The 16,576-nt window shown below is 43.8% G+C and overlaps 1 pseudogene; it reads left to right on the top strand.

The window, feature by feature from the left end:
* The first annotated feature begins 8,128 nt into the window (after nucleotides 1–8,128).
* LOC122236042 lies at nucleotides 8,129–8,229 on the top strand (annotated as a pseudogene).
* The last annotated feature ends 8,347 nt before the right edge of the window (nucleotides 8,230–16,576 follow it).

Below are 16,576 nucleotides of genomic sequence, written 5' to 3' on the forward strand. Positions count from 1 at the left end.
GCATGCCCCTCTTTCTGCAGCTCGGTTCCCAATACCCTTGGCCTGATTCTGCCTCAGGGTCTTTGCCCTTTCTGCTTCCATGGGCTGAAGGGTCTCCTCTTGGCAATTTCCTCAGCTTTCCCACCAGCATCCTGCTCAGAAAGGCCAACCGCTGGCTAAAATAGCACCTCCCGGGGCGCCTGGGTGGCTCAGTCGGTTGAGCGGCCGACTTCGGCTCAGGTCACGATCTCGCGGTCCGTGAGTTCGAGCCCCGCGTCAGGCTCTGTGCTGACAGCTCGGAGCCTGGAGCCTGTTTCGGATTCTGTGTCTCCCTCTCTCTGACCCTCCCCCGTTCATGCTCTGTCTCTCTCTGTCTCAAAAATAAATAAACGTTAAAAAAAAAAAATTTAAAATAGCACCTCCCTGTCACTCTCTGTACCTTAGCCTGTCTGCTTTGTCTTCACAGCACTTACCTTAAATATATATTTATTGGTTAATCATCTGTCTCCTCTCACTTGAATGCAGGGCAGGAACTCTGGGTTTCATGTATACGTGTGGTGAAATAACATAAAATCTACCATTTAAGGTGTACAATTCCGTGACATTTCATACTTTTACAAGATTGTACAACCATCACCACCACCGAGTTTCAGAACATTCTCATCACCTCGAGAGGAAACTCCGGACCCATTAACCAGTCACTGTCCGTTCCTCCCACACACAGCCCCTGGCAATCACTAATGTGCTTTCTGTCTCCATGGACTGTGGACATTTCATATAAACGGGATCATACCACATGTGGCTTTTTGTGTCTGACTTCTTTCACTTACCATAATGTTTTCGAGGCCCATGCGTGTTGTAGCTCAAAGCACTATTCTGTTTCTTTTATGGCTGGATACTACTCCATGTATGGATATGCCACGTTTTTTTAGCCATTGGTCAGCTGATGGACATTTGGGTCGTTTGTAACTTCCACTATTTTAAGTGATGTTGCAATGAATATTTGCATGCAAGTGTTTGTTTGAAGGGCACTCTGTTTTGATCACTCTGTGTCCCTGACCTGTGAACAGACCTGCACAGAGAAAGGCTCAATAATTAAAAGCTATGGACAGTTGTATCTTCAGATAAATAAAAGGCAAGGTTTGGGCATCTGATGTCCTCAAGCTTTAGGTCCCCCTCATCTGCCCTCTCTGCCACAGCCCAGGACTGACACCCCTGCATCTTTCTCTTCCCAAACCCACACTCGGGGTCCGCAGCCAAACCCCACCCAGCAGTGGGGCGGAGGTCCAGCTGGGCTCTTCCCCCGCTGCCCAACTCCCCGGAAGTAAGCATACCCTGGCCATGGAGAGAAATAGGCCCTTCTGAATTCTCATGCAGCTCCAGGATGCCCCCAAAACAGAGCATCGCAATTAGAAGAAAGTCTCTGAAAAAGATAATATCGCTGGCATTGGCTTCCTCAGCTTGCCATAACTAAGTGCCACAACCTGGGTGGCTTAAAGCAACAGAAATTTGTTCTCTCATAGTTCCGGAGGCCAGACGTCTGAAATCAGGGTGCTGGCAGGGTCATACTCCCTCTGAGTTCTCTAGGGGAGGATCTTCCCTTGCCTCTTCCTAGCTGTGAGGGGTTTCCAGCAATCCTCGGCGTCCCTCTCTTACAAGGACACCAATCATATTGCACCAAGAGTGCTCCCTACTCTAGTATGACCTTATCTGAACTAAATTACATCTGCAATGACTTTATTTCCAAATAAGGTCACATTCTGAGGTACTGGAAAATTAGGCCTTCAATATATCTTTTGGGTGCCACAATTCAACTCATAACCTTGGAGACAGTAATGAGATACACATCCTTGATCTCACTAAAGTGTAAATGCCTGATGAGGTAGGAGGTGAGCAGGGAACCGCCCTGCAAAAGAAGAAGGGAGAGGACCATGCATATGCCATGCACAGACAGGTGGTTCCACTAATGAGAAGTGTGGTAAGAGGACCAAGGATGGAACCACAAAGACTGGTTTCTTTGTCTTTCCCCTGATTTAGCTGAGGGACTACAGTTTAGCAGGTGCAGCTGCCAAACAGATAAAGGGGGTATCTCGGGTCTCCTAGAGAGATCCTTTTAACACTCAGACCAGTTCACTCCTCCTCTCAAAACCCTCCCAGGGCTCCCTTGGCAAGTGGCCTGAAGTCCACGAGGCCCCACACCATCCACCCTCTGCCTCCGCACACACTCACCTCCTATCACTGCCCCACCACTCAGCCCACGCCAGCCTCACTGGGCTCCTTGCTGTCCTGGAAAGTGTCCGGCAAGTGTCCTGCCCCAAGCCTGTGTCCTGCTATTCTTCCTGCCTGGAATGTCCTACTTCCTTCAGAGATCTCTGTGGCCCAAACCGAATCTTCTCAGGCCTTCCCTGACCACCTTATCCCCTCCCCAGCACTTCCCTCGCCCTCACCTTGCTAATTGTCTCCCCAGCACTTAACAACCTCTGATATACAGGTACTTGCCTCTTGTCTGCCGGTCTTCCTCCACTGGACTGTGAACACCACGAGGGCAGGAACCTTGTGTTGTGTTTTCACTGCTGCATCCCAGGCCCCCAGAGCCGCCTCATGTACTAGGTGTTCAGTACATTTGCATCAGATGAAGGAAGCTGCTTCTGCCCCACCATGTGCTTCGAGAACCTTGCAGCTACTTAGGGGCCCAGCTGGATCCTCCAGGCTAATCTCCCCATCTCAAGATTCTTAACTAAATGCCATCTGTAAAGTCTCCTTTGCCATGTGCGGTAACCTTCACAGGTTCCGGGGGTTAGGACGTGGGCATCTTTGGGGACCATTATTCAGCCTACCGCAGGCAGGAAGGGCAGACCTGCTCCTCAGCCCTTTTGCACTGACATCTGTCCGCTGCTGGGTCTGTAATAGAGGCCTCCTACCCACCCTCCTGAGCCTCTCCCCAACCCCAGCTTCGGGGACTCCTGACCAAGTGGTACCCCTTCACCCCAGGCTTTCCCACAGCCCCAGGTAGCTGCAGGCCCCGGCTTACACCTGCTTCTTCCTGCTAAGGCTGAACCAGGCTGGGCAGGCTTAGAACCATTGTCACAGCAGCCAGGACAGTGCCACGTCCTTCAGCTTGTTTCAGGGGGAATGTGGAGGCAAGAGAGGGATGCAGGGGTATAGATGGGTGTCCCTAGGCCTCTTCTGTACTTTTCCTTCTCATCTTTCACCCCCTGCTTCTTCTCTCACGCTGGACACACTCTGATTTTCTTATTTTCTATCCTCCTCCACCTCAGCTAGCAACACCCAGTGGCAGTGAGCACTTTCCACACTCAGTGCACAAAGGAGAGGAAGTTCGCTGAGCCTTTGCTACTTCTCTCCCTCGCGCGCACACACACACGTGCACACACACAGAGGAATCATATGCTGAGTCATATTCTGAACAATGTTTGCCAGCAAAAGAGGCCGAGGTCATGGACCCCACCCCAGCCCAGCCCTGTGTGATGATAAGAGCTATAGAGCCAGAAGGGCCAGCCCCCAATGCCATCATCATCCCTGACTGGCCGTGAGACCTGACCTGCAGACACTCAATGTTCTCATCTATAAAATGAAGAGAATATCCCAAATGGAATGGCGTCCCCAATTTGTGGTCCCCAGAATCTTGGCATAACTTTACAAAATGTTCTTGATGTAGAAGAATCTTTATAACAACTGCACAAGGAAGAAACAGAGATCATGGATGTAAGAATCTCTTTTAACTTTTAACACCTGTGACAATTTTGTGGCTATCCAAGAGTCATAATTGGTTTAGACGGGGAGGGAAGCCATTAGCAAAGACTAATGAACTTCAGAGGAATTCTAGTTTGGCTAACTGGTTGAATCATTTATTCATCAACAATTGGGATAGCTGGTAATAACCAAGTTCTGCTATGCAAGGGAAGAGACATTTAAATGTAAAACATGATATTAATGTAAATGTAAAAACAGGATCCCTTTCCTTGGGCTGTCTAGTAAGGGAGGTACACCTGTAAACAGGTCATTATAATGCAGTGTGATATGTGCTAACAGAACTCTGTGTACCAGGGGCTGGGGCAGAAGAGTGGGGGAGTAGCCAGCTCTTCCTGGGGCTGTTGGGAAGGTTGCTCACATCCCAAGCCAAGCTTGGAAGGTGAGGAGGCAATGGCAGGAGAACAAAAGGGTGAAGCGAAATGAAAGCAGCGGGGGCAATGCAGGCATACCTCAAGAAGCAAGACAAATATCAAACCACCTAACCTTACACCTAAAGAGGCTAGAAAAAGAACAACAAACAAAACCCAAAACCAGGAGAAAGAAGTAAATAATAAAGACTAGAACAGAAATAAATGATACAGAAACTAAAAAAACCAATAGAACAGATCAGTGAAATCAGGATCTGTTTCTTTGAAAACATCAACAAAATCGATGAAAGAGAGAGAAAGAGAGAGGACCCAAATAAACAAAATTACTAATAAAAAAAAGAGAGATAACAACCAATACCATAGAAATAAAACAATTGTAACAGAATTGTAACCTGCATGCCAACAAATTGAACAACTTACAAGAAATGTATAAGTTCCCAGAAACATATAACCTACCAAAACTAAAGCAGGAAGAAAAAGAAAATTTGAACAGACTAATCATCAGCAATGAAATTGAATCAGTAATCAAAAAAACTCCCAACAAACAAAAGCCCAGGACCTGCTGGCCTCACAGGCAAATTCTATCAAACATTTAAAGAAGAGTTAATAACCATTCTTCTCAAACTATTCAAAAAAATACAAGAGGAAGGAAGACTTCCAAATACATTCTGTGAGGTGAGTATCAGCCTGATACCAAAAACAGATAAAGACACGTCACAAAAAAAGAGAACTACAGGCCAATATCTCTCATGAATATAGATGCAAAAATCCTCAACAAAATATTAGCAAACTGAATCCAACAATATATTTTTAAAAACCATACACCACAATCAAGTGGGATTATTCCCAGGATGCAAGGGTGGTTTAGTATTCACAAAACAATCAACATGATAATGTCACATAAATAAGAGAAATGATAAAAACCGTATGATCATTTCAATAAATGCAGAAAAAGCACTCAACAAAGTACACCATCCATTCATGATAAAAACTCTCTGCAAAGCAGGTCTAGAGGGAACATACCTCAATGTAATAAAGGCCTTTTATGAAAAACCCACAGCCAACATCATACTCAATGTTGAAAAACTGAGAGGTTTTCCCCTAAGGTCAGGAAAAAGAAAGGATGTCCATTTTCACCACTTTTATTCAACATAGTACTGGAAGTCCTAGCCACAGCAATCAGACAACATTAAAAAAAAAAAAAAAAAAAAAGCATCCAAACTGGTAAGGAAGAAGTCAAATTCTCATTATTTGCAGACGACATATTATATATAAGAAACCCTAAAGGCTCCACCAAAAAACTACTAGAACGGATAAATGAATTCAGCAAAGTCTCAGGATACAAATCAGTGTACAGAAATCTGTTGCAGGTCTATACATGAGTAATGAAGCAGCAGTAAGTGAAATTAAGAAAACAGTTCCATTTACAATTGTACCAAAAACGACAAAATACCTAGGAATAAACTTAACCAAAGAGGTGTCTGAAAACCACAAAACACTGATGAAAGAAACTCAATACGACTCAGAGAAATGGAAAGACATTCCATGTTCATAGATGCAAAGAACTAATATTGTTAAAATGTCCATACTGCCCAAAGCAATCTACAGATTTAATGTAATCCCTATCAAAATACCAATAGCATTTTTCACAGAACTAGAACAAATGATCCTAACATTTGTATAGAGCCACAAAAGACCTCAAAATAGCCAAAGCAATCTTGAAAACAAAACTGAACGTATCACAATTCCAGATTTCAAGTTATATTACAAAGCAATAGTAATTAAAACAGTATGGTACTGGCATAAAAAAAGACAAATAGATCAAATGAATAGAACAGAAAACCCAGAAATAAACCCCAAAATTATATAGTCAACTAATCTTTGGCAAATGAGGAATGAATATACAATGGGAAAAAGACAGTCTCTTCAACAAATGGTGATGGGAAAACTGGACAGCTCCATACAAAAGAATGAAACTGGGCCACTTTCTTACACCATACACCAAAATAAACTCAAAATGGATCAAAGACCTAAATGTGATACCAAAACCATAAAAATCCTTGAAGAGTACATAGGCAGTAATTTCCCTGACATCAGCCAAAGCAACATTTTTCTAGACATGTCTCCTGAGTCAAGGGAAATAAAAACAAAAATAAAGGGGGCGCCTGGGTGGCGCAGTCGGTTAGGCGTCCGACTTCAGCCAGGTCACGATCTCGCGGTCTGTGAGTTCGAGCCCCGCGTCGGGCTCTGGGCTGATGGCTCGGAGCCTGGAGCCTGTTTCCGATTCTGTGTCTCCCTCTCTCTCTGACCCCCCCCCCGTTCATGCTCTGTCTCTGTCTCAAAAATAAATAAATGTTAAAAAAAAAAAATTAAAAAAAATAAAAAATAAAAAAAAATAATAATAAAGTATTGGGACTTCATCAAGACAAAAAGCTTCTGTGCAGCAAAGGAAACAATCAACAAAACTAAAAGGCAACCTCCTGCTTGGGAGAGGATACTGGCATATTCAATAAAAGGTTAGTATCCAAAGCATACAAAGAACTGATACAACTCAACACCAAAAAAAGAACAAAACAAATAAATAATCCAATTAAAAAATGGGCAGAAGATATGAACAGACATTTCTAAAAAGAAGACATACAGATAGCCAACAGACACATAAAAAGATGTTCAACATCGTCGTAGACTCTGGGTCTGGAGTTCTCTCTTGTCCAGCAAGACAGGGGAGGCAGGACTAAAATGCGAGAGAGGCTAATGTCCTGGAGGAGACAAGAGCCCCGAGTAAGCGTCCTTGCTCAGTTTTTATTAGGATCAGAAGGCTTACAAATGTGATGGACGTGCAGAAAGAGACAATGAAACCGTGAACATTAACTCATGTGAGTGGGAGAAAGGGGATTTTGAAGATATGGGGTGTTAGGGGTTTGGGTCAGTACAAAACAAAATCCAGGCACCAAGGATATGGTTGTTTTTGGAAGGCAGGAGGCACCTCATCTCTTTATCTTAGCTTGCCTAGGGGATAGACATGATAGTGCCTGCTACCTCAGGGTCAACAAGGCACCTTTCTTTTGCTAATTAGCTCTGCTCTGGGCAACTTCTCTCTCCTGTGGTCTATAGCCCATTTACTCGTTTACCTATTTTGGTCCTTTCCTCCTGTGAAAGCAGCTTTCTGCTATTATACTAAGGGGCTGGAGGAGTGGGGAGGTGAGGGGTGCATCTGCCCTGACGACCTAGATCTTGATAAACGATTCTTCTGCTTTCATCCTGAGGCTTCCTATTCATTCCTATGTGCCTTGTTAACTCAGGGAATTCCTAAGCTTATTCCCCACACATTACTGTCATCAGGAAAATGCAAATCAAAACTCTGAGATATCACCTCACACCTGACAGAATGGCTAAACAAAAACACAAGAAGCAAGTGTTGGTGAGGATGTGGAAAAAAGGGAACACTCTTGCACTGTTGGTGGGAATGAAAGTTGGTGCAGCCACTGTGGAACACAATATGGAGTTTCTTCAAAAAATTAAAAATAGAGCTACCCTATGATCCAGGAATCACACTACTGGGTGTTTACCCAAAAAATACAAACACACTAACTCAAAGGGATACCTGCACCCCTGTGTTTACAGCAGCGTTGTTTACAATAGCCAAACTATGGAAGTAGCCCAAGTGTCCACCAACTAAAGAATGGATAAAGATATGGTATATAGTCAATGGAATATTATTCAGCTATTAAAATAAATGAAATCTTGCCATTTGCAACAACACGGATGGAGCTAAAGAGTATAATGCTAAGTGAAGTCAGTCAGAGAAAGACAAATACCATATGATTTCACTCATATGTGGAATTTAAAAAACAAAATAAACAAGCAAAGGGGAAAAAAGCAAACCAGGAAACAGACTCTTAATAGAGAACACTCTGTTGGTTACCAGAGGGGAGATGGGGGCGGGGACTGGGGATGGGGATTAAAGAGTACACTTAACATGCTGAAAAAAATAAAATGAAATGAAATTAGTGCTCGCTTTGGCAGCCCATACGCTAAAATTGGAACAATACAGAGAAGATTAGCCTGGCCCCGTACAATTCGTGCAAATTCGTGAAGCTTCCATATATTTGCATCGTTCCCCCAGCAAACTGCTACCCTTTGCAGATTAACTCAGAGGAAACAATAGGAGTCAAAACACGACATGCCACACTGAATGATGAAATTGTGATATTTTGCTAGAGAGAAATTTTTTTAATGAAATTAAAAAAATAAAAAGAATCTCAGGTGATGGATGGGCACACGGCATCAGAGGTCGGGGGAACCCACAGCATCCAGACCAAGCCTTGACCAGAATCAGCCCCAGCTTTCACAACAGTGTTGCACACTGGAGGAGCCCCAGCCCCCTCTCCATTCTCCACTCCTCGGACCCCCACCACAACCCACAGGGGCCACAGAAGGGGACTTTAGGGCTCTTTTACCTTGTTTTACCACACGCTAGTAAGGTCAGCATCGTCCTTTGGAGAACTTCCGCAGTGGGCGCAGGCTTGTACGTCCCTTGTACTGCACCTGAAAGTACAACGCTGCAGGTGTCTGACGTCCTATTGTAGTTCTGCCTTTACAAGCCAAGTAAAGACCGGAAAGTGAGGCTGAGGTGAGAAGAAAGTATCCTTTCTAAGTTCATAGCTATCCGATTACTAGCATAATTGCTCGGCACCTGGTCCTCAGGTTAATTGTGGGGGTGGGGCCTAAAATAATGTAAGGAAAGCACATAATGAGACTAAAGACCAGTTCTGTCCACACTTGCTGCCTGTGGGGTGACCTTGTATGGTCCCCTGAGGTCATTGAGCCTCAGTCCTGGGTTAACCCGCTGACCTGACCACCTCATGATACCCAGATGCAGTAACGCGCATGAAAGGATAGTAGGACACCATAGAGATGTTTTATGTAAAAGAACAAGACAGAATAAAGAAAACAAAACAAAATCGTTTGTCAGGTGGTATATTAGCGGCCTAGGCCAGCATAACAAAGTACCACAAACTGAACGACTTAAAACAACGGACATTTATTGTCTCTGGTTCTAGAGTCTGGAAGGCTAAAATCAAGGTGTTGGCAGAGTCCTGCTCCCCCTGAAGGTGCTAGGGAAGGAACTGCCCCATGCCTTTCTCATCTTCTGGTGGCCCCAGGTATTCTTTGGCTTGTAACTACATCACCCCAATGTTCCATGTTCACATGGCTCTTCCCTATGTCTTCACATTATTTTCCCTCCAGGTGTGTCCGTCCATTTCTAAAATGTACCTGGGGAGGCGTCTTGGTGACTCAGTTAAGCATTCCACCTTGATCTCAGCTCAGGTCTTGATCTCAGGGTTGTGAGTTCGAGCCCACGCCTAGTGTGGAGACGACTTTAAAAAAAGGTTGGGGGGGCGTGCAGATAAAATGCACCTGGGATTTTGGTTTTATTCGAGTATGGTGAGCCAACAGATCAGGGGATGGTTGCCATTGGAAACACGGTTTGTGGGGCACCTGGGTGGCTCAGTCGGTTGAGCGCCCAACTCTTGATTCTGGCTCAGGGTGTGATCTCCCATTTCATGAGTTCAAGCCCCACATGGGGCTCTGCACTGACAATGAAGAGCCTGCTTGGGATTCAGTCTCTCCCTGTCTCTGCTCCTCCCCCGCTTGTTCTCTCTCTCTCAAAATAGATAAAGAAGCTTTAAAAAAAGAGTACTCATTACGGTTTTCGTGGGAAGGGAGGAGGAAGGCAAGGTGAGCAAGCTGAGGAGGCTTAGGATTGGACAGTTAGAATAATTTCGGCAAGCTCTGGGCCGTGGGGATGGTCTCTAGATGGCTAGTTCTTGGCCTCAAGGTGACTAGGAATATTGCCTCCTGGGATGTGAGAGCCAGATGGAGGAGGTGAAGTGTGGGCTCTGGAATGCTTAGTTTGCAAGGCAGGTCTCTGTGTAAGTCCTTTGCTATCTCTGGGAATTGGCCAATCATGGGAGGGCACCTTCACCACAGTCACTGAAGCTTCAGATGTCAGAGCATCAAGAATCCAGAAAATTAGAAAATATAATTAATACAGTCTGTGTCCAGGGGCACCTGGGTGGCTCAGTCGGTTGAGCGTCCGATTTCGGCTCAGGTAATGATCTCGTGGTTCATGGGTTCAAGCCCCGCGTTGGGCTCTGTGCTGACAGCTCGGAGCCTGGAGCCTGCTTCGGATTCTGTGTCTCCTTCTCTCTCTGCCCCTCCCTGGCTCATGCTCTCTCTCTCTCCCAAAAGTGAATAAACATTAAAAAGAAAGTTTTAAATATACTGTGTCCAAATTTCCTTTTTTATAAGGGCAACAGTCATATTGAAGTAGGGCTCACCCTAATGACCTCAGTTTAACTTGGTTACCTCTGTAAAGACCCTATTTCCAAATAAGACCACTTTCTGAGGTATTGGAGAGTTCAACATATCTTTTTTACAGGACTTAATTCAACCATACAGACGAGGAACAGTAAGCTTTTTCAGTAAAGGGCCTGATAGTGAATGTTTTAGGGTAGGGGGCCATAATTCCTCTGTCACAACTATTCAGTCGCTGTTGTAGCAGGAAAGCAGCCAAAGACAATATGTAAATAAATGAGCATGGTTGTGTTGCAATAAAACTTTATTTACAGAAACAGGCAGTGAGCCATACATGGCTCACAGGCCATACTTTACCAACCCCTTGATAGAGACAAATTTTCAAAACAAGAAAAAATGAGTGTAGTAGATAGCCTTTCTGAGAGAGGGGATTCAGCCAGAGAAACAGAGGTCAGGAGCAAAATTTGAGTCCCCAGAAGTATTAGGGGTGAAGTCAAGGCAGGTCTAAGCCCAGGGTCTAGGCTCAGGCACGTGTGTTCAAAATGAGAGAAGACAGAGCAGGCTGGACCCCTCACAGGTGCTAGGCACTGATCCTATAGAAAGACTGAATGGCTTTGCCAAGAGTCAGGGGTAGTGGAGGCCGGAAAACAAACACAGGTGATCTCACTGAGGCGGAGTTTGTAATCACCAACTTACACACCTCCCAGGCCGGGGGGTCTGACTCCAGAAGACAAGACTATGGGGGCTGGGCATCTCGAGGGCCAGAGAGCCTGGACAGAGATTGTGGAGAGCAGAAACAGAGTCCATAATGTCAGGCTCGCCACTGAAACTTGTTTGGGGAAGGGGCTTTAGAAATACCCTCCCCACAAAAGCAGCCAAAGATGGGGCACCTGTACTGAGTTCACAAAGGCTCTCTGAATTGTGTTAAACAGCAATTAATAAGTAAACACTCAGGGTTGCAAAGAAATATAAACAGAAAGGTCAGGATACTAATGGCAAGTCGCTAATTGTGCTTGTTTAGCAGTATCATAAAACTTTACCCTCATTGGCCTGTCATCCTCACACCTCATTGAAAATCCATTAAAACAATGGCTGGGCCATTAACCCTGACTTGCAGGAAAAAGCTTCCCTTGGGCACAGTTTTTGACTAGGGTCCTTTCATTAATACTTCGAGTAATTGCTCGCTTGCGAGCTGGATAATTGTGATTACACACCGCTATTTAAATACTTAAATACGGAGGGCGAGCACCAGAGACTCTATCTTTTCTTTGCATCTTTTTAATAAATACAAGTGCAATCACCCCCCTCAGGCAAGATAATGTATTAAAACTTGAATTTTTAAAACAGACAAAAGTCCGATGGCTCCATTTACAAAAGAATTTGCCATAGGATTTCCTAAATAGTGAGCTCCCAGAGCAATCAAAACTGTTTGATTTACAAAATTTCAGTTTGCTAGGGTTATTTTCCATCTTACAACCCGAGCACAAAGGTTATATGTCAGAAAGAAACATGACTGCTAGTAAGCACCCTAGTGACTGCTACACGAGAGAGCTAAAGGCTTGCATTTATAAGCAAGGTGGCCAGAAGGCATATTTTAAGGGCACCTTGAAGATCAGCCTCAAAGCCCGGGATAGGGCTGTTGACCTGCCCGGACATGCAAGGCAGATAGGGGAGCCACGGGGGTCACCAGTCAGAGAAGAGCAGGTGGAGAGGCCAGACTGCAATCTGGAGCTATACTACAGATAGACATGCCTCCCGTGTGTACAGAGGGGAAAGCCCTGGTTACCGCCATTCCCTAGCCGTACACGATGAGACACACCTACCCAGCACCCCTTCAGACACTGCCTGATGTAAAGCTCGGGGGAGTATTAAAGACTTTGCCGATAAAACAGTGGCTTCTCTTTCAGGATTCCATCAGCTTCCATGGCTCTGCATTGAAAACCAACCACATGAAATTGCAATATGCCATCTTGCAGGTGTGTGGCAACAAAGTCTGTAGGCTCAGTCGAGTAGTAACTTGTGACTAAGGATTGCTAAAAAATGGGTTTTGCTAACGATTACTCTTGGAGTTGTGGTTTTTAGAGTAAATCCACGGCTACCCCCTCTATTGGCTGCACGCTCACTCGCTTGCATTTCCTGATGCTTCTGTGAGGCAGACAGAAAGGTGTAGCAATGACGTGGTGAGCCATGCCCAGTAGTCTCCCCACACAAGCATAGTTCCATTTGTGGCCATCAGTTGTCTAAGCCAGAAGAAAAAGCCACCTGGCCTGCTGGCTCCCAGGATTTAATGCACACACACCACCAGTAAAATGTGCACATGAAGCGTGGGGCGCTGGAGAGAATTGCAAATGTTTTATTTGCAAAATAAGAACACTTGATCAATAATCTGTCATCTGCTAAGACCAACATATTAACACCGACAAAGTCAGAAGGAGAATCTCCATGCATTCCCTCCCACAAGACAGGCATTACATTCACCTTATATATTAAAATATATGATTCACATTTTTCTCATTTTGCTGCAGATTGGTGAAAATGTTCCTTGGGAAACTACAAACATCAGTGCAATAACAGGGACAGAGTGACAGAGTTTGGAAACCATTCCCCAGACCTTTGCTGTCCAGTTCAGTGGCCACTAGTCACAAGGGGCTATTGAGCACCTGCATTGTGGCTGGTCTGAACTGAGGTGGGATGTCATTGTAAAATTCACACCAGATTTCAAAAACATAGTACAAAGAAATGTATGTCTTTTTATATTGATTACATGTTGAAATGATCATTGATGGGGTTTCAGAGCGGTGGGGGTCCAGAGCTGACAGCCAAGAAAGAATTCTTGAGACATCTTTGGGGCCAAAAGGTGATTTTATTAAACCATGGATAGGGACAGGACCCATGGGCCGAAAGAGCTGCACTAGGGTTGTGAAGAGTGCCTGGTTATATACTATGGAGCTGGGGGAGGTAAAGGCAAAAGAGAGGCCTCCAGAAGGACTTTCACATGCTAAAGAGGACCCATAAGATACCTGGGGCCTGGCTATAGTCCAGCGGTTGTTTTCTTTCTGGTAAGTCACTAACATTAAGACAGTAGGGGGTTCCTAGAGAAATGGGATACTCTGTGTACCTCCAGTATTTGTCAATGGGCTGCAGGTTATAAGGAAATTTAATTTTACCTACCATTTTCTTCTCGCCTTTGTTCCCCACATCACTGTGGAGGGGAGGGTGATGTTGGGGCTCCAGGAAACTAAGTCTATAGGTTTTTGGAGATTAGGCCACTGTTAAGATTGCCTTTTTCTTGTAATTTACTAAGACATTTGTAAACTGATAGAGACTCTTGTCCTGTGTGACTGTGATCTCTATCAGTTAACCATTGGTTTTTCCCCTTCCTTTGTTCTTGAACAGCCAGGAGTGCCTGAGGAATGAATATCATACTTATCCAATGGTGGGGGGGGGGGAGCATTTGCAGTGTATTAGCTTACCTTATGCTCCCTCATCAATAATATTTTGGCTATATTAATACATCATTAAAGTGAATTAAACATGTCTTTTACTTTATTAAAAATGAGCCTACTAGAAAATTTTAAATTACTGTGTGGCTTACATTATATTTCTATTGAACAGTGCTGCCTAGATGGTCAGCCTCATTTGGAGAATATTATATGCCATGGAGGTCGATTACAGCTTCTGAGAATATGTATATATATCTTATATATTTGGCATTAAAGTACCAAATAAATAGGACTTGGATTGATATTTCTACACAGGGCAGGGAAGTTATGACTATGAGAACATTAATATGTTCAAGACAGACTGGTCCTCGGGCGATTTTACTTGCTGTTCCTGACTATACATTTAATGCCCATTGCGGCCACAAGAGGGCAGTAGCGTATATAAAAATGTGAGCTTTTACCCAACTATTAACTGCGAAAACCCCACAGGCAGAACCATTACAAGGCAAGCATTCAGTAATTATTAGAGCTGATCCTTTCCCTCCCTCTTAAGTGCCATCTGCCCTGGGAAGAGGAAGAGACCACAGAGCACTGGAAGGCCCTTAAACTATGAGGCTCAGACAAAGCAGCAAAGCAGGAAAGCCATTCCATGTGAGAGAAATCATATTCAGGGACAGATGTTCAATACCCCAGGGAGTAGAGTCAGATTTACCTTCCTGGCTCTGCTACTAAGAAAGTGTGTGGCCAAAAGCAAGTCACTGGGTCTCAGTTTCCTCCTCTGTGACATGAGGTGGAGTGAGATGAGCTTTAATGCACCCTCCAACTTCAGCTTCCTTACTTTCAAGAGTAAACCCTGCAGGCCTGATGTTATTGTAGATTTAATGGGAAGTCAAAGCGAGCAGTAATTCAAAGACTTGCAGGGACAATGGTACTATAGATTCACACCTTGAGGCCCCCTGTGCTCCAAACACTTAACAATAACAGATAAAATACAAAAAATTTAAAGTCAAAGCCTTACTCAAAAAGATGCACATCTCCAAAGATCAGAACAGCAGGGACATGGCACTGTAAGCTGGATGATGCTGTGGGATCATGAGTCTCCAGGACAAGAAGCAGGCAGAGGTGGTGAGGAGCTTTTCTGTTATGGTGAGATGGGGAATACCACATGAGGAGGTGTCCCCAAACCAGGGACCATATGGGGATCCCACACCCAAGAACCAGGGGCATAAAATGCATAACTGCTTCCAGAGCTGAGACTTACACCAAACTTCTTAGCCCCACATGAAGAAGAACTGGTTCCCTGGCCCAGTGACAGGATCAGCAGCACTCCCACATTATGACAGCATTGACACCCGACCGGACACTAGGAAATCTGGTTCTAAGCTGGGGGCTATGAAGACCAAGAGGAAGTAACTGTAAAACCACTAGTTTGGGGGGATGAGCATGACAGAGATCAAAATAACTAATAATAACTCCCCCAAGAGAAAGACTAAGAAAGGCAGTGAACACCCAAAAAGCAAATAATCCAGTTAAGAAATGGGCAGAAGACACAAACAGACATTTTTCCAAAGAAGACCTACAGATGGCTAACAGGCACATGAAAAATGCTCAATATCACTCATCTTCAAGGAAATACAAATCAAAACCATGATGAGATACCACCTCACACCTGTCAGAATGGCTAACATTAACAACACAGGAAACAACAGCTGTTGGCAGGGATGCAGAGAAAGGGGAGCCCTCTTAAACTGTTGGTAGGAATGCAAACTGGTATAGCCACTCTGGAAAACAGTACAGAGGTTCCTCAAAAAGTTGAAAATAGAACTACCCTATGACCTGGCAATTGCACTACTAGGTATTTATCCAAAGAATACAAAAATACTGATTTGAAGGGACACATGCACCATGATGTTTATAGCAGCATTATCAACAAAGCCAAACCATGGAAAGAGTCCAACTGTCCATTGACTGATGAATGAATAAAAAAGATGTGGTATATATATACAATGGAGTCTTACTCAGCCATCAAGAAGAATGAAATCTTGCCATTTACAATGACATGGATGGAGCTGGAGTGTACTATGCTAAGTGAAATAAGTCAGTCAAAGAAAGACAAATACCATATGATTTTACTCATTTGTGATATTTAAGAAATGAAACAGGTGAACATAGTGTGGGAAAAAAACAAGAGAGACAAACCATAAAACAGACTCTTAACTATAGAGAACAAACTGAGGGTTGTCGGAAGGGAGGTGCATGGGGGATGGGCTAAATGGGTGATAAATATTAAAGAGGCACTTGTGATAAGCACTGGGTATTACATGTAAGTTATATGTAAATTTTACTCCTGAAACTAATATTACACTACGTGTTAATTAACTAGAATTTAAATAAAAAATTGCAACAAAAAAAGTTGAATGCCTACATGAAACTTACATTCTAGTGGAAATGACAATTACTAAAAATTATATAATATCCCAAGTAGTAACAAGTGTTATGAAGAACTGTTGAGAATCCTCAAAGATAGAACAGAATGATTAACAACTATATGTAAAAACAAATTATGAAACAACAAATATGCAAAATTTTAAAAAGCAAGTAATAAAAAGGAGACAATTGAAATGAAAAATTATAGATTTTGAAATATGTAAACTCAGTAGTGTTGGATAAACACTAAGAAGTCATAATGAAATA

The sequence above is a fragment of the Panthera tigris genome, chromosome F3, assembly GCF_018350195.1.
Source record: "Panthera tigris isolate Pti1 chromosome F3, P.tigris_Pti1_mat1.1, whole genome shotgun sequence".
Classification (NCBI taxonomy): domain Eukaryota; kingdom Metazoa; phylum Chordata; class Mammalia; order Carnivora; family Felidae; genus Panthera; species Panthera tigris.